The 23,706-nt window shown below is 43.4% G+C and overlaps 2 pseudogenes; both read right to left on the reverse strand.

Moving 5' to 3' along the window:
* Nucleotides 1-2,166: 2,166 nt before the first annotated feature.
* Nucleotides 2,167-4,029, reverse strand: LOC122896661 (annotated as a pseudogene).
* Nucleotides 4,030-23,150: 19,121 nt separating this feature from the next.
* On the reverse strand, nucleotides 23,151-23,420 carry LOC122897131 (annotated as a pseudogene).
* Between the last annotated feature and the right edge of the window lie 286 nt (nucleotides 23,421-23,706).

Below are 23,706 nucleotides of genomic sequence, written 5' to 3' on the forward strand. Positions count from 1 at the left end.
TGGTTGATATGTATCTTAAGTATCTTTTAGCTTATAGGTTCCTCTTCCCTCTTCCCCCGCCCCCCACCCTTGCAATATATTTGTAGAAGAAAATGAGTCATTTGTTCTATAGAGTCTACCATGTTCAGGATTTTGCATAAATTACATAACCATAAAACACCGTTTACATGTGACATATTTGAACTCACTGAGCTAGAACAGACAGTTCAAATACACCTTGCAGCACACATTTCACAGGCACAGGCAAGCATTTTAAAGACTCTTGTGAAAAAGCTACTGGTTGAGGGAACAGCTGGGTGACCTGGGAACTCTGGAATATCTGTTCTGGTCTGTCCTTGATCATCTTCCACGTGGAACGGCACGTTACCCTCTTGTGAATGAGTGGTCCAGTGCTTGGAAAGCTCTAGGACTTCAAGGCCTGTTTCTGTATGACAGATAACTTCAAAGAGGCCTCTACCTATGGCCCTGCCTAAGGGGATTTTCTAAGAATAAAACGAACTGCACGTCTGTCAGTGACTTGGAATCCCCCAAGACTTCTGCTTGTCAGGAAATGAAGATTTGACCAACAAGGGCTTTGGAGCTCTGGGGTCCAGCTGAATAAACTCTGGAAAAAAACAAAACTGGGACTCTGGCTGAATTGGGAATCAGGTCTTGTGGGCCCAAATGACTTCTAAGTCAGAATGACACAGATTTATAGAGGTCAACTGTAAAAAACTTGACTAAAGAAAACTGGCCCTGTCTCAAAAACAGACATGACTTTCAACAAAGTTCTTTGAGAAGTGCTCAGAGGTGAGAGCTGAGCCCCGAAGAAGTGCCTTTAGAGATCCCATCACAATTGTCTTGCTGCTGATAGATCTGCAAGTCTTCAAAAGAGCTTTGGTGTCATGTGGGAGAAATCGGTCCCCCACAACGAGTATGAAGTCAGTGTTCTTAATATATTTTCTTTTTTAAATTTTATTTTATTTATTTATTTTTGAGAGAGAGAATGAGGGGGAGCGCAGAGGGAAAGGAAGAAGCAGGCTCCCTGCTGGGAGCCTGATGCAGGACTTGATCCCACGACCCTGGGATCATGACCCAAGCCAAAGGCAGAGGCTTAACCACTGAGCCATCCAGGCACCCTCCTAATATATTTTTAAAAAGACAAAGCTACTTCTTTCACTTGTGGCTTCACTCCGGGCTTTTGTCCTGGCAAACACACCATTTGAGCGTGGGATGGATACCATGGCCATCCCATGGACCCTCTCATGGCCAGGAATCCTCAGTTTATGGGACTGCATGAGGTACTCGGACCAAATAAATGCCAACGTGTTTGGCAGATTTAAAATGTAGATATACAAGCTGATCTGCCACAGTGCTGAAACTCTGAAGCACATATGCTTCCATATTCCAAACCCAGGACTCTCTCCTTCCCAAGATCTGCCTGTCCATTACCTGTCTAGCAACACAGATGTGAAACCCAGAGCACCAGCTAAGCTCCTTTTTGGGGAGCATGGGCTGCTATCCATGGTGGGCTTCAGGGATGAAGTTAGTACCTTTCTTCCTCCCTGGCTTCTATCACCAGAATATCCATTTGGACCACCAAGGCCAGCTTCTGGAAAACAGAGGTTTGCTCATTGTGGGCTCGGGACAGGTTCCTTGGCCAACTGTCCCATGGTGGGGGGAGGTTATACATATGGAAGCGCATTTTCGATGAAGAAATGGAACTCTCTGGATTGTTGTTCCTCCAGAGGAGAGCTGCTAGGAGAAACCCTGTGTTGGGAGCCAGACCCAGCGAGGGCAGACTTGTGGGATAGCCCTGAGGAGCTGGAATGTCATCTTGCCATGTGGCTCAGGGAGGTGGAGGAAGAAGCTGGGTTCTTACGAGAACCGTGCTGGGGGCTGAAATGCTTCCTGAAGAGGATGCTGGGGAGGAATGGACTCTGAGACTCAGTGGAAGACTTCAGGTCTGGGAGGTCGTTGCCAAATGGAACTAGGTGGGTGGGGTTGGGAGTGAAAGTTCTGTGCTGCCCAATGCCACGTACAGACTGACTTGGGTCTAGGTTCTGTGGTGCTGCAATGAAGACTGTTGTTCTTTTGGAAAGCTTTGCTCAGGGGAGCCTGGCAGGAGCGCACTTTGTAGCCAGAACTCTTGGGACTTTTCTCCTCAGACTGCTCCAGTGTCACTGTTCATTCCACCAGAAAATTGAGGGTGATTACAGAGAACCAGAGGAGGGTGGATGGTCCAGAGGGTTGGGCTTTGGAAAATTCCTTTTTGACTATACATAAAGATCTGAGACTTTGATGCAAAGCAGTGGTGCTTCCAGCTTTGACTGAAAGGATGAGGACCATGTTATGAGGCTTAGTCTATGATTCCTTCACCCTGACTTTGAAAGAGCCATTACTTTCTTCTTGGTCAGTATTGATGTCAGCAGCCCATGGTGTGGTCTGCTCTCCTTGCATGGAGACGTGGGTCTACACCCAGCCTTGGGGCCAGAGAGTTTGGATCTCAGCATCCAGGAAAGCTTTCACCCTTCTATTCCCCAGAATGGCTCTTGTTTCTTTCCAGACCATTGTCTGACAGAGCACCTCCTTGATTTCAGCATTCTCTCCCAATTTCTTCCAGGCTCTCTTCGCCTTTTCCTCTTCTTTACCAGAACAAATCTGTTCTCTCTGCTCCGTGTCTTTCTCCTCTTCCTGCGTCTCTGCAATCTTTGCTTGTGTGTGTGCCTGGCATTCATCCTGGTACTTGGCCAGCTGCTCTGGCATCACCCTGCCAATAGCTTCTTTCGGTTTCTATGGTGGCTCCTTCAGATGCACGGGCCCCTCCTGCCACCCCCCAGCTCCCAGAGAAGTTTTTGAGAAAGTATAAGCAGGATGTCCTTGCTGCAGAGCAGGAAGGAACTCCCATGGCCATGCATTTCAGAATGGACTTGGCTGCTCAGCTCCCACGTTTGTACCTCCATGTCTGATAGAATCCCATTAATATCCTAGGCAAAGGACTTCCTTTGTACTCTCTCTTAGTGGTTCTGGAAGCCCGACCCAACTCCTCAGTACATCTCTCCAGGGTACTGACAGGTCTTTGCAGAGGGAAGAGAACTCTTTGAATTCCCGGTCCAATCCATCCCATGGGAATCTCTTTCATCCCCCATATCACAGAGGGGTCTTCCTTGTGGAGACTCACTGAGCAGCTACTTCAAGTCCAAGTCAGTGAGAGAGACCATGGCAGTGACCTTCTGCATAAATCGTTCTCAGAAGCAGAGCAGAAGATTGAGAGCAAGGGGTGAGAGGTGCTCCCCTAGTCCCACAGGCTTATGCCCCTCATGCCTGTTTTGGGTGGAGACTATTTCTCTTTCTGAAATTTTTTTACTGTCTCTTTATCATTTAGTGCCTCTTGAACACTCCTCTTCCTTCCTCCTCTTCTTATTCCTCCTCCTCTTCTTCTTCTCCTTCTTCTCCTTCTTCCCAACATTAAGAGCTGTGAAACCAGTTTAGGAAAACCTGGACTTTTTTCACTTCTTCTCCCTGTTAAAAGTGTCATTTTCCCCCTTTTTTTCTCTTCTTACTCCCTTCCTTCAACTTGTTCAGTAATTTTCCCTGTTTAATGAACTTGTTGTCAGATTCTGTTGCTTGTCATAACTGCAGATCCGCAGGTTGATGTAAAGTGCTCCATACTTCATTCAGAGAAGCAGGAAAAAGCTCATCACATGCTTCAAGTTTAAATCCACGGGCAGAAGAGTCAGATGTATCACACTCATGCCCCATACCAATCACCTCCCATATTTGGTCTTTTCCATGAGTCTTTCCACCTCATTTCCAGATTGAAGACCTTCTCCTTTTTCCTGAACACTCTTCACTAGCCCTGGGTAGAACTCTGGGCACATTCATCACCTGGGTCAAAGACACGAGTGTAATCTGAACAGTTGCTGCAGCCAGCTTAGAATCTCGATGTTCTTCTGCTCTCCCAACTTCCTCATGCCCAGATTTCTTTAAAAATGTGAGATTCGGAGGGCCCGGGAAAGAGGTGAACTGGATCCTGTGGTGTTCCAACATGACTACAAACAAGTATTGGCAACTACTACTCTTTGGCTTCTATATCACAAGTGTAATAGCACGGTGGGCTGCAAATGTTTTCTTGCTAGCAGGCTTGGCCAGATGCATTGGCTGCAACTCTTGTTATCAACTGGACCCAGAAGCAAGTCTACCAATGGTGCCCCATACAGTTCCACAGTTCATGTCCATGGATCAAAATACTCACATGGGAGTCAGAAAGGAGAAGGAAAATCCCAACTCAAGGTCTGTGAAACATTTCAGGGGACAGCCTGGTGGCTTGTAGTTAATGCCTTGGAAGAACTTGGAAATCAAGCTTTTCAAAAACTAGTTGTTAAAGAAGAGCCCTCACTTAAGACTCAAAAATATGAAAACAACAACCCAGTTAAAAAATGAGCAAAAAGACCTGAACAGGCACCTCACCAGAGAAGATATACAGATGGCAAATAAGCATATGAAAAGATGCTTCACATCCCATGTCATTAGGGAAATGCAAATATGAAAAGATGCTTCACATCCCATGTCATTAGGGAAATGCAAATAAAAACAACGGAGATACCACTGCAGCCCTATTAGAATGGTCCAAACCCAGAACATTGACAGCACCAAATGCTGGCAGGGTAATGGAGCAACAGGAACGTCCATTCATTGCTGGTGGGAATGTAAAAGGGTACAGCTACTTTGGAAGACAGTTTGGTAGTGGCTTACAAAGTTAAATATACTCTTATTATACCATCCAGCAATAGTCCTCCTTAGTATTTATCCGAAGGAATTGGGAACTTATGTCTACACAAAAGCCTGCATATGGATGCTTATAGCATAGTTGTTCATAATTTGTTCATATTTTCCAAAACTGGGAAACAATAAAAATGTCCTTCAGTAGGTGAATAGATAAAAATGGAATGTTATAATAGAGTTATTCGGTGCTAAAACGAAATGAGCTATCATGGCACCTGGGTGGATCAGTCAGTCAGGCATCTGCCTTTAGCTTAAGTCATGGTCTTGGGGTCCTGGGGTCCTGGGGTCCTGGGATCAAGCCCTGCATCAGGCTCTCTGCTCAGCAGTGGGTCTGCTTCTCCCTCTCCCTTTGTGATCTCTTTTTCTCTCTCTTAAAAAAAATTTAAATCTTAAAAAAAAAAAAGAATGAGCTGTCAAGTCATGATAAGACTTAGAGGAACTTTTAGTGCCTGTTCCTAAGTGAAAGAAGCCAGTGTGAAAAAGCTACGTGTGTGCTTCCAACTATATGATCTTCTAGAAAAGGCAAAATTATGGAGACAGTAAAAAGGTTGGTGGTTGCTGAAGGTTGGGTAGGAGAGAGGAATGTGAAGGAGGAGCACAGAGAATTTTGGGGGGCAGTGAAACTATCCTGTATGACACAGTAATAGTGAATACATGTCATTACACATTTACACTATGGACTTTAGTTAATAATATACCAATACTGGTTCATCCATTGTAACAAATGTACTGCATTGATGCAAGATGTAAATAGTAGGGGAAACTGGGTTGGTGGTGGAGGGAGTGGGCATTTGGGAAACTCTCTGTACTTTCCAATTCATTTTTCTGTAAATCTAAAACTACTCTAAAAAATAATTTTTTAAAAAGCCCTCACAATCATGGAGGAAAAGAAAAGACCTTCTGTAGGAGGTCTCCCAGATGAGAGTGGCATCTGGGGCATAGTGGAGAGTGCTCAACGAGCCCAGAACCTGGAAGAGAAAAGGAGACCAGGCTTTCCAGGGTCATGACCAAGCAGAGCCACCACGGGCAAAGGAGTAGCTCTGCATGGGACTCATGGCCTTCAGGGAGAAGGGAAGCAGGTCTTTTGGGGTGAGAAGGCACTGAGGGGGTAAGTGCTTGTGGTCAGAAGCTAAGAGTGGGACACTTAACTGACTGAGCTACGCAGACGCCCCTGCAGGACCCCTGCTCTTCCTCTAATGCATGTTATGCCTTCACTGATCTAGAGCACCTTAAACATAACTATTCTGAAGTTTCTTTTTGTTCCATAACATTGACTTCACCTGTACTGAGTTCATTATCAGATTATTTTGTTAGATTTTTTCCTTAACATATGACTTCTTTATGTGCTCTAGAATTTTTGTTTGCACGTTCATTCGGAGTGCCCTTTCCTTGCTTTTTGTTTTCCTTTTCCTTTGTTTGATTTTCACCTACATTTTGACTTCCTTGAAAGGTTTGGCAGTTGCCTCAACTCAGCCCTCCTTCACAGTGGGAAACTGAATGGAAGTGGTACACACACCCTGTTTCCTGAGTTTGTTACTCTGTATACTATCGTGTGTGTGTGTGTGTGTGTGCACGTGTGTGTGTGCATATGTGCGTGTTTACTTCCATAGTGAACCCGGGACATCTCTTTGAAAATGATTCTGTACCAATTCAGACTTCTCTCTTACCAGATTCCCAGCCATGCCCTCTTTCCAGCCTGAAGCTCCAGCCTCTGTGTGCACAGGCTGCATTCAAATTTTAGTGAACTTGACCCCAGTCGAGGTTTGATGCAAGAGAATGGCTCTTCCTATTTCTACCTGCTTCTTCTATATAAACTATTCTAGAATCTTTGCTTCCATTTGCTGGGGAGTCAGAGAAAACCTTTCTGCAGTGAAAGGGAAGAACAAAGCAGAAATTCAGAGAGAAATAAAAACATCTAAAGATGAAGAGGGAGAATTCATGAGTACCCCATTTTCCTCAAGCCCTGTTCTCTCTGCTATTCTTGAAGTTTGATTGTCTAACTCTACCTTCTATTCCAGGACACACCTTAGTATCCTTATAATACCCCTCTCATACATTTCTGCTGAAGCTAGCTCCAAAGGGTTTTTGATACTTAAAATCAAGAGGCACAGTGAATATGTGTCTTTTGGGCATCCATTGGTCCAGGGTGCTTATAATTGCTGGATCCCACACTGTGGGAGTTCTCAGTCCCAGAACCCCTGCATTCAAGTAGCAATGTTGGCTCTTACTGTGCACCAGGAAGGTTTGGATATCTCTCAGTCTAAGCAAACTTTGATGGGAAGACAGGGTTTGGTTTGGTTTCCTGCCGCACTGTGCATTGCAGGAAACTAAGGGCTTAAGGGTTTACATGATGAGGGGAACCTAGGGGAATGAGGGTCTAAAGGTTGTGGGGGGAAGATTGGAGTAACAGCCATCAATGCTTCCAGCATGAAGCACTGGCCAGGGACACACCATTCTCAAAAGTTCTCCTGGCAGGGGGTGGGGGGAGGCTGGGTGGCTCAGTCAGTTAAGCGTCTGCCTTCAGCTCAGGTCATGATCCTGGAGTTCCAGGGTGGAGTCTCACATCAGGCTCTCTGCTCATTGGGGAGTCTGCTTCTCCCTCTGACCCTCCCCCTGTCTCGTGCCTTTTCTCTCGCATTCAAATAAATAAAATCTTTAAAACAAAAAAAAAATTTCTCCAGGAAATTACAGCTCTCAAGTGCCCAGAAATGACCCAACCAGCTTTCTCTCCAGCAGGGATGTGGGAACCTGAGACGTTCGGGAGGTGATGGCATTTGTCCACGGTGACTGCCAAGTGGGAAGTAGCAGGCAATTCCAAGAATCTGGAGTTCACAGAGAGCTCTGAGAAAATGGAGATTGTGGAGAAGAACTTTGAAGTAGGAGGTAACCATGCAAAGCTGATAACAAACAGTTGAGCCCGAGGACCCTTGAAGACAAGAAAATCCTGTGTATTGAGAACCAGAGGACTCCTGAGGTGAAAACAGATGAACCAAATGATCTCTAAGGTCTTTTCCAGTTTTCAGATCTGGCGAGTCTTTAACACGGTCCACACAGTGTCCCCTGTAGACTCATTAATAACAAGGAAAACCCGGAAGGATGCGAAGCTGGACCACTCTTAGTAAAGTGACAAGAGCCCTTTGCACACTGGCCTGTGATCGGGAAGGTGGTGCCCAGTATTTCACTATGGTTTGCTTTTCTTGAACTTCAGCTTTCCTGAACAAACCCAACCCTACCTCCACTCCTTAGCTTTCTCCCATTGTTTCGGTCCCTTGCGTTCGGTGCTGTGACCTGCCATTGAGGACACACTATCCTGCCCCAACTTACTTGCCCAATGTTGGTTCATTAATGGTGTCCTTCTTTCCAGTTTGGCTGGAGGGGGGAGAAACCCATTTGCCTCCTTTGGCTCCTTGGCCAATCTGCTTAACCGAATGCACCAGGCTCTGAGACAAAGACCCACGCCTCCTTCCCACTTAAAAAATTATCCCATCTTTTTTCAAACTACTTCTTCAGCCAGCCTGTTTTTCTCTCCTCTCTTCACGGAATATGTAAAATCTTTCTTGTACATTAAGAGCTTGTGAAAGATTTCCTTGCCTCAGCCACATGATTTCCAAAATGTGTTAATTATGCATTACTCACATACTCTCTGAGCTTTCGCTGCTAATGTCGTTTTACTGGACTGGGGAGAAGGAACTTGTAAGTGATTACATAATCCTTAGACTTGCTGACAAGGAACTATAAGCCACTATAATATGCTTAAGTGGGGGGTCCTCATTTTTGATTTATCGTCCTCATGAAATAAAATCCTACCGGCATTTTCTTCCTTTAGTTAGATGGTAAAGGAAGTCAGCATTTTCTTTCATCTGGATGTTCAACTTTACTTCCATAGACAAACATCTCTGAAAGATTGAGGTAATACTGATGATCCAAACCAAGGACTCAAAATTCCTCTACTAAATATGAATGGGGTTTTGTTTTTTTCTGTCAAAGTAAACTGTAGTGCATCATTTCATCCCCTCAAATTTCAGTTTCAGGGGCGCTTGGGTGGCTCAGTTGGTTAAGCATCTGACTCTTGGTTTCAGCTCAGGTCATGATCTCGGGTTGTAAGATCAAGCCGTGTATTGGGCTCTGCTCTGGATACGGAGCCTGCTTAGGATTCTGTCTCTCCCTCTCCCTCTACCTCTCCCCACCTTCCTCTGTCTCTTTCTCAAAGATAAATCAATCAATAAATTGATATTAAAAAACAAATTTTAGTTTCAAAAAGGATGCACAGTGCAATCCTCATAAACATGGTGAAACTGGTCAGAAATTCTATAGTTTCTTCATAGTTTCAAATGGTATGATTATTAAATAGACTGATATAGAACACTTGACAGCTCTTTCCTTCTTCTACACTATAATTAATCTTGAAACCAGCTTTATCTGTCAGTTTTCAAAAATAAGTCAGTGAAACATGCAGTTAACACATGGCATGATTCCATGACAATTAGACATGATTCACAGTCCAGAACAGGTTCATGCAGAAACCAGCTTTGCCTTTGACGAAAAGTCACTGCATGTTTATAGAGCACCCTCTGAATACTTAAGGAAACCCTGTATTTGAAGCTGAAATGCATCTACTACAAGTTGATCTTTTCTGCAGCATGGATTCAATTGTTTATTTTGGTGAAATATTCTTCTTGGGCCCCATCTGTACAATCACAGGAATAAAGAACCGTGGCAATTTTTAGACATATCCACAAATTCCTTGACACTCTTCTCAGGTGCGTTCTATGGCCTCTCCACTTGAATCTGGGCTGTCCTTAGCGACTTTTGTCACCAATGGAACCAACAGAAATGAACCGCATAATCTCTGAGGCAAGTTCAGAGAAAGCCATGTGGCTTCTGCTTGGTTCTTGGGACACCTGGCTGTGGAGAAGCCAGGTGTATGTAAGGAATCTAACTACCCTGAGACCCACATGCTGTCAAGGCCATACGGAAGTGCTCCAGCAACCCAGTGCAACTGAACTTCCAACAGCCAAATCGCCAGCCACGTGAATGAGCCATTTTGAACATCCAGCTCAGTCGAACTTTCAGATCACTCCAGTCATTGAGAGAGCTTAAGCAAGAACTGCCCAGCTGAGCCCTTCTCTAGTTCTGCAATCAAATGGTCTAAGGGACAATTCTGCGTCTTTAAGGAGATTCAGAATGCACATTATAACATTAAGGGCTCTGATAAGTTCTGCAGCACAGAAACCTAGGTAGCCTAGGGGCGCCTGGGTGGCTCAGTAGGTTATGCATCTGATTCTTGATTCCGGCTCAGGTTGTGATCTCAGGGTCATGGAATCGAGCCCCCTATCAGGCTTCACATTCAGTGGAGAGTCTGCTTGGGATTCTCTCTCTCTCCCTCTCTTTTTTTTTTAATTTTTTTTAAAGATTTTGTTTATTTATTTGACAGAGAGAGATCACAAGTAGGCAGAGAGGCAGGCAGAGAGAGAGAGAGGAGGAAGCAGGCTCCCTGCTGAGCAAAGAGCCCGATGTGGGACTCGATCCCAGGACCCTGAGATCATGACCTGAGCCGAAGGCAGCGGCTTAACCCACTGAGCCACCCAGGCGCCCTCCCCTCTCTTTCTGCGTCTCCTCCCACCTCTCTCTCCAAAATAAATAAATAAATATTTTTTAAAAAATAAGAGAGAAGCCTATGGGGCCTAAATTTAATACATTTTGGGAAATACTGACTTTTCATTATAGCTCTGAATTCAAAAAGAAAACCTATTGCAGTAGGAAAGTAAGGGGCTATTGTTTAAAACAGAAATTACACACAAGTGCAGGGAGTACATCAGCTATCATCAGGAAGGAAGTTACTTACCCTGAATAAGAAAACATTTGGGTTTCAAAATGTCCTATGGTTCTGCCTCTTTGGGTTGTCAAAGGAGAGGCAGAAACTCCTGGGTGGGTTTCAGGCCAAATTTATGTATGTATATATGTATGTATGTATGTACGTGTGTGTGTATGTATATATGTATGTATGTATTTATCTATTTACCCATCCATCCATCCATCTTCATTCATTTTATTTGAATAGGTAATATATTCATATAGTTTAAAATTTACAAGGTACAAAGTGATATACGCCATAAACTTTCCCTTCCACTCTGTTTTCCAGCCACACTGTTTCCAATGTCTTGTCTATCCTTCTAGGGTTAACTTAAGCATATATAAACACGTGTGTATATATGTTCTTAAAACAGACATATATAGTGGCATACTATACATATTACATTCTGCACCTTGCTCATTTCATGTGAAAATACATGCTTAAAGGCATCCCATATCCACACATGGGAAGTTTCCTTATTCTTATTTTTCCCACACCTACCAAATATTCTGTTGTATGGCTGTGTAACTGTTTGTAACTAACCAGTCACTTATTGATGGGCCTTTTCCAATTATAAACAATGCAGCAATGAATAAACTTGGATGTGCATTACTTTGCACAAGTGCAAACATACGGAGGATAAATTACTAGATAGGGGATTGCTGGGTCCAACGATGGCAGTTGTTGTTGGTGCCTGGCCCAGAACTCTTTTATGGGACTGGCATACCCATTTCCTAGCTGCAGCAGGTGGTGGTTGCTGAAAGTTCACACCTGCTTTCTTTTCTGGGGAACTGCTGTTGACTGACAGTTGCTGCCTGACCTGCAGATGTCTTAGAAGTCACATGCCCTTCTGGGGGTGGCCCTTGACCAATGACTAACAGGTGCATGGGTATAGAGCCCAGCCTCTTTGTCTCTGGCCAGGATGGCCTCTACGGTCCACTTTTCACTCAAGAGCACCTTGTGGGATCAGGCTGAGGCTAGATGGATCTGAAGCTGCATCTTGCCCTAGTTTCTTCTCCTGACACCCCATTTCCCTTACTCCCCTGCAGGTTTCTCCGGAGAACATTTCCTCAGTAAGTCACCTGCACAAGAATCCTGGTTGCAGTGTCTGTTTCTAGGAAAAGTAGTCTGCAACAAATGGTACATGCACGTGTAATTTTTGTAGATTTCATAGATATTGCTCAGTTGTTCTCCAGAGAGATGGTACCAAGGTAGACTCCTCCTAGAGAAGAGAAAGTGTTAGGGAAAATCTGATCATCTTAATTGCTCATCAAGTATTAGTGAATGAATGAATATATGCCGTATCTTATTTTGGTGATGCTACCTTTGGTGCAGTGTACCCATACTTTTTTGTTTGTTTCCAGAAGAACAGGGACACGCATCTGCTTAAAAGTTATGCTTCCATCTCATCCCATGCGGCCACTGATTCCATGGCCCTTCCCCTTGCCGTGACTGCCAGCAGGTGTTGGAAAGTAGATGGCATGGGTAGGCAGAGGGAAGGGTGAGGAAGGTTTAGTACATTTTAGGATATACCAGAATATAAGGACTGGTGACTCTTTTCTTTTGAAATCTTGGCAAAGCACAAGATATCCAAATGTGAGGAAAATCTTTGGGTCCTATGGGGAGATTCAGCTTATGGATCTAAACCCGACCTATATTTTTAGGCAGCATATGGTTTAAGCTGCAGCGTGGTCTGCATAAGCTAGAGGCAGGTGGCTGTGGGCTTTGCGGTCAGTGGACTTGGCATCCAATCCCAGCTCTTGCTGACTTGTAGCTCGATGACCTTATCTCTGAATCTTGGTTTCATTTTCAGTAAAACAGTAACGTCCATCTTGCCAAGTTGTTATGAAGATTCATTGTGTTTGGTCCCTAGTTGGGGTTCTGTAAAGAGTAGTGGGAAGCGAGTAGGGATTGTGGCTATTATCATAGCACTCTCACTGATCATGATAAAAGTTTTCAACACTAGGCAATTGTGTTTAGTACAGAAGAAGGCTACTTATTCACGTTGTCCTATTTCAATTCTTTCATACTAACAAAGGCCCATGCTTCCCTCCCATCCCCTCCATCTCCCCAGTTCATTCAGAGGCCAGCAGAGACAACCAATAAAAGAAAGCTAACGCATGTGGGTTTCAGGGTCTTCTCTTTGGGTAAATGTTTGGGAACCCAATGACATACACCCAAAAGAAAGGACTGACTTCCTGTATGGCAAAGGATGGTAATGGTGAGAAGTTTTTCCCATTTCCATTGAAGACAGCCTAAAAGGCAATGGAAAGGCTGGAGCCCAAGGGATTAGGATGGACTTAAGCAAGATCTTCTAAGACCCTCATTTCTAGAACATTCCATACCTCTGGGTTTATTTGAGTGGAATCCAGCTTTTTGATTCAGCATTGGCTTTGTACTATCTAAGCCACCCCAAAGAACTCTCATGAATAATACAAAATGCACACATTAAGAACAAAGGAACAAAGCCAAGGATTGGGTTTTGGGGGTTTGTTTGTTTGTTTTTTTTGTTTTGTTTTTGTTTTTAGCCCTCCATTATGTTTAAAATCATTTTGGGGGGAAGTTTCAAATTATCTGCTTTCATTATATTCCCCACTGATGCCCTGCTCATAAATTTTGCATAATGAGTAGGGCTGTGAACAACTTTATTTGCTGATTTGTTTTGAAGGTAGAAGGAGGGCTTTCTTGAGAAAAGAAAACTGGAACATTTACTTAACAAAAGTTTATGCTGAAAGAGTTGTCTCTGTTTTGGAAAAATAGGGAAGCAAAATCTGTTTTGAGCCTTTCATGTGAGATAATGGTTTCAGAGTATCTCTTTACATCTTGTAATCATTACGCAAATTATTCTGTGTTCTTTTCCACAATAAAGTACTTCTCGGTACCCACACTTGAAAGAACTTACAGATTGGGGCAGAGTGTGCTCCAAGACACACACCCCCCCCCCCCCCCGCCGGCAGTAGGGAAGGCAGATTCAGTAAGGGTCCAAGCAATATGCAGTGTTCACAGTGCACACATCCAGGGGATGCCATTACATTGTGTCCTATGGGAATGATGACCCCCAGGAATTTGAAAGTGTAAACACTGAGCCCCAGAATTGCACCTCACTTAGTAATGTCACATTTTGCCTCTAAATGCCACTTTGGGGGTCTTGCCTCATCAAGTTTCCCTAGGAAGCATTATCTACAGTCCAGGCCAACAACTTGCAAGCAGTGTTGTCAGAGCAGAAGCTGGCCGCCAAATCTAGCTTAAGACACTCTTCTTCCTCTGTGTCCCACTGGGGTGTAGAAGAGTGATTAAGGCTTGGGCCCTCATGGTCCTCAGGGCATAGAGGGGAACTCATGAAAAGCAAGAGATTTTAGTGGTGCCTGGGCGACTCAGTCAGCTAAGCATCTGTCTTCAGGTCAGGTCATGATCCTGAGGTCTTGGGATTGAGCCCCACGTTCGACATCTTCCCACCCCCTGGTTCAGTGGGTGTCTGCTTTTCCCTCTCCTTCTGCCTCTCCACACCACTCATGCTCGCTCTCTCAATCAAATAAATAAGATCTTTTTTTTTTTTTTTTTAAAGCAGGAGATTTTGGTCCTGTGGTCTATGGGAATGATGACTATATTTTTCAAACAAAAATCAAGACAAAGGATCTGGCAAAGGTTTATTTATAGTCTGTGGATATAGTTAAAAGGACTCTTACAAATAGTGGTTTTATGTGATTTACATGACAAATTATTGTGTTTTCTAAGAATGAAGTTATAAAATTGATGTTGTCCTAGGAATTGTAAAGTGCACTCACTTACCTATGATATGAGTAAGTATCATTTATCAAAAGCTTATTATTGAAACATCAAATTAAGTGCTTTATAGAAATTATCTAATTTCCTCCTTAGGACAGCCCTAGGTGGGGGGCACTATAAATCCATTTTCCAGAGAAGACAACTAAAGTTCTGGATGAGAAGGAGCTTACAAAGAACGTGAAGCTCATAAGTGGTAGAGCTGATATTCCTACCTAGGCTGGCAGAACCCATTTTCTTCAATGATTGGGCTCTATACTATCTCTTCTATTTCATGGGGGCTTTCTACTCTTTTATTGGCACATTTTACTGTTTTATTTGGGTCTGGAGTGCAGCAAAAGGCTAGAACTCCACTAGGCCTACAGTTCTCTACAAATATCTGCAACAGGAGATTTATAACTCTTTCCTATTGGCAGAGAATAAGTTATTCCTTATCTCTTCAGTTTAGTTCAGGACGACACACAATTATTAAGGGTCTACTTAGTACCAGGCACAGGGTTAGTAGCAATGGAATATAAAGATTAATGAATATCAGTACTGCACTCCTTCTACCCTCAAGATGTGTGGATTAGAGGGAAAAGGTAAGCCCACAAAGAACTAATACAAGGCCAACTTTAATATGTGATATACTTGAGAAGCTAATTTTTATGAGAGTTTCCAGAGGTGGAAATTAAATCTGACAAAAGAGGCCTCCTACAGAGACTGGCGTTTAATTAGGGCACTGGGAGATCATAAGGCTGTCATGGTTTCTCTGGTTGTGTAATTCACCTCAGAACTTAGTTGTGTAATTTACCCCAAAACTTAGTGGCATTAAACCATCCTTTTAATTATCTAAAAATCTTATGTTTAGGAATTCAGGAAGGTCTCAGTGGAGCAGTTCTTCCTGGGGGTCTCTTAAGTGGTTGTGGTCACATATAATGGTGTATAGTCATCTGAAGCCTCCAGAGGCTGGATGTCCAAGATGGCGGCCACACAGGGCTGGTGTTGATGCCGGCTCTCAGTCGGAAATCATTTGAGAGCTCAGGTGGGCTGTCACTGGGGTGCACGTAGCCTCCATAGCATGGTGGTCTCAGGCAGAAACCTATGTGGGCTTTTCTGACCTGGCCGTGGGAGTCACGCAATGTCACTTCTGCTGTATGTTATTGGTAAGGAGAGAACCAGTCCAGATTCAAGGATCAAGAGAATGCACACAGTCGGCCACAAGGGTGAAGGTGGAGTTGTGGGCAAATTGAGCTCTAGTGAGATAAATCGGCAGGAGAAGGGAAGAGGGATGTTCAAAGTGTTTGGAAGGAAGAACCAGTTGTCTGGTTGACATGAGGAGTGTGATGAGTTGGGAGAAGATAAATTTGAGAAATTATTTTGGGCTCTGTCCATAGAGGGCTTTGAAAGCCCGAATGCTGTGTCTGGGTTTACTGAGAGGCGACCTTGTGATGAGATTAACAGCATGGTCTAGGAGTCAGCTAAAACACTTTCTGGATCAATCCTTGATTAGCTGTGGGTGTTAGGTAAATCTTACCCTTCCAGAGACTCTATGTTCTTACTAGCAAAAGGGTATCATTGTAACTTTGTTGCAGTGTTACTTTACAGGATAAGATAGTGCATGTGAATCACTTAATATATAATAAAGGGTGACCATTGTCATTACACTGATAGTAATAAGGCAGCCAATGAGAGTGTTTGAGGATAAAGGAACTCCTAATGATCAGATTTGTCATTTAGAAAGTTACCAGACAGGGGGGCCTGGGTGGCTCAGTTAAGGTTAAGCATCTGCCTTTGGCTCAGGCCATGATCCCAGGGTCCTGGGATTGAGTCCCACTCAGCAGGGAGCCTGCTTCTCCCTCTACCTGCCGCTCCACATGCTTGTGCTCTTTCTCTCTCTCTGTCAAATAAATAAATAAAATATTTTTTTAAAAAAAGATTACCAGATAGGCCTGAAGTCAGGAAGACCAGTAGGAAGAAATGCCATTACTGTAGTTAAGAAGCCAAGAGAGCCTGAACTGGGGTGGTGACTGGAAAGCACTTAGGATAACAAGATGTTAAGGAGATAGAGGTTTTATTTGGTGGCTCATTGGCTACAAGGGTGAGGGGGAGAGAGGGAGCACCTGATTTGGGTCAGAGGTCAGAGTGCAGAGGGCAGGTCCTCTTGGTTGGTTGCTACAAAAAAGCACCATTTCTGCTGTCTAGGATGGCTCTTGCTCTCCACATCAAGGAAGTGTCTTCCACAAGGTTCTAGAAGCAGAACCTGAGACAGGGATTTTTGGGGCAAGGAATCTCAGGAGAATGAGAGGGAGGGAAGCTGGATGGAACAAGGGAAAACATGAAAAAACATGGTGGTTTCACCTGGAGACTAGCTTCAGAGGGATCCCATAGGGAGGCTTGCTGTTTGACTATACGACACAGTCACACCTTCAGGCAGAGTGGGCCTGACTTTCGTGCTTTCTAGCCAGTCAGTTGTCAGCTTTGCGGTAAGGTGTCAACTTCCTTGCTAGATGGTTCCATTCGTCCAAGAGCAACTCTCTGGAGAAAGAAGAGGCTATAAGCTTTCAGCAACTACCATCCCTAGCAGCTAGGGAACAGGCGTACTGGCCTGGGGAAGGGGATTTGGATGAGGCACCACTAGTGTGACCATTACAAGGGTAAGGGTTATGATCAGTTTGCTCAACACCTTTTCCTAGTCAGGGAACCACGGCAACTGCACTTCTGCTCAGTATACTTCTGATCATCGTAGACTATTCCTTTAGGTTGCAGGCTGTGATAAAAACTATGTTTAGGAGTTCATCGTGTCTTCTTAAAGAATCTTAGAGTATGGCATTATGCACATGCAGACGGCTGAAATGTAGGCTGGCAGTGAGTCTATGGAGCCTCTTGGCCTGCTGACAGGAAGAGAGAGAGAGAAGGAGGGAGGGAGAAAGTACCCATAGAAAAGACAGCACACGAAGATATGCATTACGTCATACTTACTGAAGAAGTTTCCTCATAATTTATGTGCCTCTCAAAGGACCCAGCAAGGGCTATTTATTTCATCTCTAGCTCTGCGATCTTCCGTTCCATGCACACTGGATTTGATTGACATTAGACAAATCACTGTTTTCTTTGAAACGGGAAACATCTGAAGCAATCTCTGAACATGGGGCATGATAAATTTAACTTTTTGCATAGGTACTGTTTCCTTCTTTAAAGTCAATAGAAATGATTAAACAAGAATAACTTACATAATTCAAAGTAAACACGTACACACATACCAAGTCTGTAGATGAATGGTTAGGCTGCCTGCCACCAGAAATCTCCCACTTCCCTTTTATTATTAGAAACAAACACAAAACCGAATCAACACCATCGAGGGTTTGCCCACTTGGAAAGGATATTGCGTTCCAGAGAGGGCCAAGGGTTACACTTCTCATGACGATTGTATATTGTTTTCTCTCAAGTTTGTGGGAAAATAATAGTTGTTATTTTCTGCCTCCAAGCCAGGTTTTCAGCACTCTGAGTCCTTCTAGAAGGGAAATGCACCCCTGTTTTGTGCCTTTTATAAATGGCCCTCTTTGGCCACTCTTCAGGAAGCCCTCCTACTGGACTGAGCTCATCTATTTATTGCCATGGTTCTACTTTATTCAGTTATAGCCATCTAAGACATCCTCAGTTTCAGAAGGAAAGAACATACTTATGAAAACCACTCACAGACAATCACCATTTCTATGCTGGATAGACAACCATATAAGAATGAGCTGCCAGAGGTTATGTTTTGACCAGATGACCACAGATAAATTGTTTCCAAATATGTGTTAGATGCTGTTGCATTGAGTGAGCTAATTAAGTCCTAGGGATTAAATGCTAGTGGGGTTTCTCACCTCTGACAAGATTAATGCTCAAGGTGAACATGTTCTGTAGATATTTTAAAATGAAAAAAAACTCAGGTGCCTGGGTGGCTTAGTTGGTTAAGCATCTACCTTCAGTTCAGGTCGTGATCCCATGGTCCCAGGATCGAGCCCCATAACGGGCTCCCTGCCCAGTGGGGAGTTTGCTTCTCCTTCTCCCTCTGCCACTCCCCCTGCTCATTCTCTCTCTCTCTCTCTCTCTCTCTCTGGCTAGCTCACTGTGTCTCAAAGAAATAAATAAAATCTTCAAAAAAAAAAAAGAAAAGCACTCAACTTTTCTCATCTGTTGTGTGATGGAAAGATGAAGATTCAAGAAACCCTGACTTGCAGTGACATGAGACTTTGGACATGTCCTTTTGAGCCTCAGCTTCTGGATCTCTAGAGCGATAATATATGTTAGACCTGTCACCCAGCATTGCTCCTTACATCTAAAGAGATATAAATGGAAAGGAACTTTGTAAACTCCTGAATGATGTTCAAATATTGGAAACTAGGAGACATTAAAGTATTATACATTTAAAATGTCTTCTTTTATTCCATGACATAGGAAATATATTTTGTAACAAAAATATAGGAAACAATTTAAAAGGGAAAGACAGTTATAGGATTTAAGAGGTTATTAGTTATTAGTTATCATTAGGGGTTGAACGGGAGCCCCCAAAAGATACGTGTGAGTTTTAGCCCCCGAGTACTTGTGAACGTGATTTTCTTTGCAAAGAGGGTCTTTGCAGATATGATTAAGTTAAGGATTTTGAGATGAGAGCATCCTGGATTAACTGGGTGGCCCTAAATCCTAAAAGAAGTGCCCTTATTAGAAGAGGAGAAACACAGACGACAAATGTAGAAGAAGGCCGTGTGAAAATAGAAGCAGACCGGAGTGATGTGTCCACAGCCAACCAGAGGCTGGAAGAGGCAAGGAAGGAGTCTTCCCTAGAATCTTCAGATGAAGCATGGTTCTACTGACACCTTGATTTCAGACTCCCGGCTTCCAGAAGAGTGAGAGAACCCATTCTTATTTTTTTGGTGGAAGGGAGCAGAAGGAGAAGGGGAGAGAGAGAGAGAATGTTAAACAGGCTCCACACCCAGAAGGGAACCCATCACAGGACTTGATCCCATAGCCCAGAGATCATGAACTGAATGAAAATCAAGAGTCAGATGCTAAGCCAACTGAGCCACCCAGGTGCCCCAAGAGAATACAATTCTATTGTCATAAGCCACTTAGTTTGTGGTAATTTGTTATGGGCATCCTTCAAAATTAACAGAGATGCTCATCATAAAAAAAGCCCAGTGAATTTCCTCAGGTCAGGGAATGAGCAGAGTTTTGAAAGACAAGAGAAGCCTGGGGTTGGCAATCTTCAGTGCATGGCTTTTCTAATAAAAAAAAGCTTATTGCCTGTCCTCTCTAAAGGAGCACAGTCACTTTAAACAGACCAGAGGAAAACAGCATTAAAAGCTATAATAAAGGCAAGTTAGGGGAAGGTTGGGAAGGAAAGTAATCACAGCAAATAATAAGATTGAGTCAGTTGAGTGGCCTTATCTTGTATTAAGGAAAGACTTTTGGCATGGAATTAAGCAGGTGAGCATTTCCTCTTAAAGTGCAACATGGGGATAAAAGAAGAAAGGGATTAGGAATGGAAACAATTAAGGAATAGAAGAGAAAAACACCTAATCGATCCAGAATGTAGACCTCCTTTGCTCAGACCTCACCTGTTTTTATTTTTTGACTACATTTGGTTGTGTTTAGACATTTTTTTAAAATTTAGATTCAATTAGCCAACATAGAGTACACCATCAGTTGTGTTTAAACATTTTAATAAAGGGATTGATTTTTATCAAGTCATGTTGGGCAAATTTCATTGTTTAATTGGGGTGAGTCTGAGCAAAGGAAGTCTTTGACTAATTAAGCCACTTTAATGAGGTACCTGATACCTGCAGCTCAACCACTTGGAGGCCTAATTGATAATTTGGATTTTCCATGTCCTGAGACTGATCTCTTCCCCAGAAGGTGATTTGCAGGAAGTCCTTCCCAAGGCAGAAGTCACCTTAATGTAAAGTCTGCCTGGTTCCTATTTTGTCAATCCCTAACCCCCTTAATTTTCTTCTTTTCTACTCACTCGGTACATTTCTATGGTTGTTTGGTTGTTAAAAAGAATACTAAGCACCAGTTACCTCTAGGCATTTATGATTTCACAGATACTCTTTGACTCTTGTGATGATCTTGGGAGGTACCTATTACCATCCTTGTTTTATGCACGGGGAAACCAAGGAGCTATGGTAACATTGAAGGTAGTGTGGGGAGTGGAAGTCAAATAGATTTGGGATTCAATTTCTGGCTCCATATTCAGAAATAAGCTGTATGACATTGTTTTATTTTGTTTCAAACTGTTTCCAGCCTTATTAAAGATTTTTTTCAGGGCACCTGGGTGGTGCAGTTGATTAAGCATTCTACTCTTGGTTTCAGCTCAGGTCTTGATCTCAGGATCTTGAGATGGAGCCCTGTATCAGGTTCCCCACTCAGTGCGGAGTCTGCTTGAGATTCTCTCTCTCCCTCTGCCCCTCCTGCTCATGCTTTTTCCCTTCTCTCTCTCTAAAGTAAATACATAAATCTTTTTTTTAAAAAAAAAGATTTTTATTTATCTGACAGAGAGATCACAAGTATGCCTCTGGCAGAGAGAGAGGGGGAAGCAGGCTCCCCTCTAAGCAGAAAGCCTGATGTGGGGCTCAATCCCAGGACCCTGGGATCATGACCTGAGCCAAAGGCAGAGGCTTTAACTGACTGAGCCACTCAGGCACCCCAATAAATAAATTAAAAATATATATATACTTTTCATAAACAATCACAGTATATCAGGCAGGACATGGGCAGATACAGTATACAGTATACAACAACCTTCAAACTCCCTTCTTCAATGGGCTACCAAAAGCAGAAAGCCACTATAAAACCCAATGAAGTCTTCATCTGATGCTCTGAACATGGAAAGTTTAGAGTGAGGGTTGACAGTTGACATTTAGCATGTTGCTTAACAACTTTTCACAAGCTGACCCTGATTTTCCGGAAATGAAATGAAAATGGCAGAGTTACTAATCTAAAGATCCACAAGCTAAAAAAGGAACTCTTTCAAGAGATGCCATCTCCATGGTGATGCTGTAAAGTCCAGATTGCCTGACATAATGAGAACCATGCCTTGGGGTCAGGTTCCAACAGGCCTCTGGGTTTAAGGGGGTCAAGTCTATGTTGAAGGCAGAGAGGGAGAAGAGGATATAAAAAATGAATTTTCGTCTTTCCACACCACCAAGGCGTTTGTGCCAAGGTAGCTCATGTGTGTCAACATCAAGAAATCCCTCCTCTTGGCAACCAAGAGGAAGTTTCTCAAAACTAGAAGGGTTTTACCCCCTTGGTGTTTTTGTTTAGTTTTTGTTTTTTAAGATTTTATTTATTTACCTGAAAGAGAGTGAGTGAGAGAGCACAGCAGGGGTAGGGGCGGTGACAGAGGGAGAGGAAGAAGCAGTCTCTTTGCCAAGCAGGGAGCCCAATGTGGGGCTCAATCCTGAGACCCCAGGAACATGACCTTAGCCAAAGGCAGACGCTTAAGTGGCTGAGCCACCCAGGGGCCCAAGTGTTTTTCCCCTTTTATCAGTCTAGCTTTAGAGATATTATGTTAGTTACAATACGCCCCTCGCCCAAAACAACAACAAAGCACTCTGTGTGCCAACAACACATCATTAAAAAAAAGCAAAACAAAATTCTTCATCAAAATCAAAAGCTTCTGCACAGCAAAGGAAACAGTCAAAAAAAACAAAGAGGCAACCCACGGAATGGGAGAAGATATTTGCTAATGACAGTACAGACAAAAGGTTGATATCCAGGATCTATAATGAACTCCTCAAACTCAACACACATGAAACAGGCAAACATATCAAAAAATGGGCAGAGGATATGAACAGACACTTCTCCAATCAAGACATACAAATGGCTATCAGACACATGAAAAAATATTCATCATCATTAGCCCTCAGGGAGATTCAAATTAAAACCACATTGAGATATCACCTTACACCAGTTAGAATGGCCAAAATTAACAAAACAGGAAACAACATGTGTTGGAGAGGATGTGGAGAAAGGGGAACCCTCTTACACTGTTGGTGGGAATGCAAGTTGGTGCAGCCTCTTTGGAGAACAGTGTGGAGATTCCTCAAGAAATTAAAAATAGAGCTTCCCTATGACCCTGCAATTGCACTCCTGGGTATTTACCCCAAAGATACAGAGGTAGTGAAAAGAAGGGCCATCTGTACCCCAATGTTTATAGCAGCAATGGCCACGGTCGCCAAACTATGGAAAGAACGAAGATGCCCTTCAACGGATGAATGGATAAAGAAGATGTGGTCCATATACACTATGGAGTATTATGCCTCCATCAGAAAGGATGAATACCCAACTTTTGTAGCAACATGGACGGGACTGGAAGAGATTATGCTTAGTGAAATAAGTCAAGCAGAGAGAGTCAATTATCATATGGTTTCACTCATTTGTGGAGCATAACAAATAGCATGGAGGACAAGGGGTGTTAGAGAGGAGAAGGGAGTTGGGGTAAATTGGAAGGGGAGGTGAACCACGAGAGATTATGGACTCTGAAAAACAATCTGAGGGGTTTGAAGTGGCGGGGGGGTGGGAGGTTGGGGTACCAGGTGGTGGGTATTATAGAGGGCACGGCTTGCATGGAGCACTGGGTGTGGTGAAAAAATAATGAATACTGTTTTTCTGAAAATAAATAAATTGAAAAAAAATTCTGAATTTTTATAGAACTTGGTTAAAACAAACAAACAATATTTCAAACTGTGGGGTCACCAGTGAAGTTATCAAAAACGCACATGCTTCACTTGGCATGTCCAGCACCTTCAGCTTTCTGTGCCTGGTCTATTGAGGCACCTTGGTTTTCTGTGGGGTTATTCCCATCCATGCCCACATCAGCTTCCCCCTTTTGCCCTTAGGGTACCTTCTCTCCCTTCTTGGCAGGGGACCTTTTTAGGCTTGGGCTATGGCTTTGGAGGAACAGGATTAGCAGACAGCAGATCTTCTCTGTGGCTTAATCCTTCACCTTGACTTTATCTCCTTTGGTGTCCCCTTCAGCCTTTCTCCTGGGCATGGTGGCAATGGTGGAATGTAGGTCCTGGACGCTGGGATGCAGTGACACTCAGCCGCTGGCTGGTCCAGGGGTCGTTCTTGCCTTTTTTTCTTCACGCTGCTTGTAAGCTGTGTGACCTAGGCCAGATAAGGTTCCCTAAGCTTCAGTGCTCTCATACATAAAATGGGATACTTACTACTCCATTTCTCTTGTGCTCTAAAGAGCCTTTCATTTTAATTTTTTTAAAGGATTTTATTTCTTTATTTTACAGAGAGAGAACACAAGCTGGAAAAGAAGCAGGCAGAGG

This window comes from Neovison vison, chromosome X (assembly GCF_020171115.1).
Source record: "Neovison vison isolate M4711 chromosome X, ASM_NN_V1, whole genome shotgun sequence".
NCBI classification, from domain to species: domain Eukaryota; kingdom Metazoa; phylum Chordata; class Mammalia; order Carnivora; family Mustelidae; genus Neogale; species Neogale vison.